This window comes from Limulus polyphemus, unplaced genomic scaffold, assembly GCF_000517525.1.
Source record: "Limulus polyphemus unplaced genomic scaffold, Limulus_polyphemus-2.1.2 Scaffold127, whole genome shotgun sequence".
In the NCBI taxonomy this organism is placed as follows: Eukaryota; Metazoa; Arthropoda; class Merostomata; order Xiphosura; family Limulidae; genus Limulus; species Limulus polyphemus.
This window is the reverse complement of record NW_013665737.1, coordinates 1,024,073-1,027,166: the sequence shown is the minus strand read 5'-3', so window position 1 is coordinate 1,027,166 and position 3,094 is coordinate 1,024,073.

The window sequence follows — 3,094 nt, the reverse complement described above, 5'->3', positions numbered from 1 at the left end:
AAACATTTTGGTCAAAATTGGGCAGTTTTTATTGAATAACTATGCATATGTAACTTATACTTACACCAAACTTAACACCTAATTGTAAGTTGTACCAAAATTGCAAAAAAAAAAAAAAAAAAAACAACTTAAAAGTTAAGTATGTTTTTCTATCAAGTAAAGTTTCCCTACTTTCGGTGCGAAGAGAAAAAAAGGAAGAACTTCAATCAAAATTGGATATTTTATATTTCGTGTATTTCTTAATGGATTGCCTTGAAATATGGTGTGTGAAGTAAGGGTCCAGTAGAGCACATTCACTGAAAATATGTGATAGCTTGGATTATCACAGTCCGAGCTACAGAAAGTGGAAAATCGTTAAATTATCGTTCCTGTTAATAACACACAGTGTGTCCTTCAGGTTGTTTTATTTTTTATTTTTGCCGCAAGACACACTACCGTTTTGATTGAGTAGTGAGATCTGAGCGTCACTTTTTTTAGAATACACTGGTGGCCTAAATGTGAGGCATGATTTTGTAGCACAGCGAAGCGAACCACGAACCCTCAGACACATTAACCGCTATGCCATGCTCAGACCTGTTCTTGTAGCAGAGTTTGACTCCTTTAATTTCTTTAGAAAGACAAATACCACGCAGTGTGTGTCTAGAAGTTTCTGTCGATCATGTCCAACAAACAATATTGAAATTTCCTCGTGACGGATAACAGCTCTTTAAAATGATTATGAAAGTATCCACCCTATTCAAACTGTCAAAAATTAGTTCATTCGTATGACAAAGGCTTCAGTCATCTTCTTCAGTTTGTACGTTTGAGTTTCTTTAAAATAATTCACTTGAACCACTGATGACAATAATAAACCAATTATAGATCATTTTCCTTGGTGAGTGGATTGTTATTGAAGAATACATCTTTTAGCACCTTCTAGAATCAATGTGACGGTGAATTTTAATTGCAGATTTGGCAGTTTATCAGGCATATTTGCTCTAGTTGTAAAAGCATAAAGATCAACGACTGATTATTTGTTTATAGTTTAAGCACAAAGCTACACAATGGGGTACCTGTGCTCTTCTCACCACGGATATCAAAACCCGGTTTCTAGCGTTGTAAGTCCACAGACATATCGCTGTGCCACAGGTGGACAATTAATTATTACCTACACTTTTATCCATATTTTAACTCTACTTCATTCTCTCTATATATACAATATGAAAAGTAGTTTGATTCAATTGTAAGCGTGCATGAAATACAGATTTGCTGTTTCGAAAAATGTATGGCCCTGTGAACTGACAATGACTTAAAATTTTATAATCTGTATTATTAATTTTATGATAATTCATTTGCGATGGTTATCTTTGTAATAGTATAAAATTTATCAAGCACGTTATTAAACTTATTGGTCCCATTGGCTTAGTGTAAATATCATGGCTACATTCGGGAGTCAGAACTCACGAGGGTCACATTCCAAGTTCAGTGTGTGGTTCCTATTTGTGAACACAGTCGAGATAAGAACCTCGTGTTTTCTGGGATAGAGAAAATAATTTCTAAAAAAAATGTTTGTGTAAACATATTTGTTTTGTTTCAGTTTTGTCGCATCCACATTTCTCTTAAAATAACTTTAAAGTGAGATTATTAAATCTAGAATTTCACTTTAAAATATCAATAAACACAAAAACAGGAAAATTTATGTAATCTTCCTTACAATGTTGCCTCAAACAGCAAAGAAGAAACACTTTAGAAACATAAATAGTCGAAGAAACTGTTTTAAGGTGAGTTCAAATATTCAGGTAACAGTTTGATGTGATACGTTAAAACTGAGGTCACAAGTTGAATGAATGACTTCTTAGTTTTGGAAAAATACTAGTAATTTTGAAATAAAATTTATCATGACGATGATCCAAAAGTAAAATATCTCACAATTGGCAGTTTGAAGATACAGATAGAAATTACTTGTTCTTTAAATAGATAAGTAATTTATGTTTGTCAAGTAAAACACTGAAAACAAAAGGACCAAGAATGCAACCGATCTAACTTGAAGTATACTATATATATATGTGTGTGTGTATAGTATGTCCACTGAGATTCAGATCTGAAAATTTTAACCACCTTTCAGATGGCATATTTAATTTATGAGTGAGAATTTTTAAAAAAATGTAAAAAGTATCTTTGTTTTGCATAATAAAGTATAATCCAATAAGACAAGATATGGTCAAATCTTTAACGACAACAAAACAATTTGTAACCAATGGTATCCTTGTGGTCGACAGTTAGTCATTCCATGAGCAAGACATGTTACATTTATTCCAAGTTTTTAACCAAAGTTTTGGGTCATTGCTCATGATTTGTTTTCAGATATTTTCATTCATTGTTGAATAACCAGACCTAGTATCCATACGACCTACAAGCTACACACCACTAATTTTTAGTTTTAGATGTTTCACATCCATTTTGGTTGTAGTTGAATAACTAATGGTGGGTTTACTTTCAAGTGATTCGAAATATCCTTCTTTGACCACTGCTTAGCAGATTTGATGGCAGCAATACAAGAACAGCAAAAGAAACAAGAAAAACGATAAAATAAACAAGAAGGGAGATTACAGCAGTTGTTGGAGGAAAAAGAAAATAAACAAGAAAGAGAAAAGAAACAAGTAAAGAGATTACAGCAGTGGCAAGAAAACCTGCAACAGTGGCAGCTCGAATAGCAAAATAAACAAAAGAGATTACAGCAGTTGTTGTAGGAAAAAAGAAAAGAAACAAGAAGAACGAAAAAAGAAACAAGAAGAGAGACTACAGCAGTGGCAACTGGAACAAGAAGTACAAATGGAAAAGCTTAGTAAATTTCAAAGTGAATTAAATACCTTAAAGGATGATTTACTGTCTTTTACACAAGGAGGATATATCAGCCATGAACCTAATCAGCCTCAGACAATGGAAAGTCCCTCAGACCCTGCAGCTAAACCCGAATGCAGACATCTTCAGTCCTGTCAGAAGTCACATTCCAGACATGAGTGTCAGCAATAGGAGTACAAAGGAAGCCACGGGAATTCGATGGGAAGGCACTGTGGAAAGCATATAGAGCACAATTTGAGCTCCTGGCAAAAAT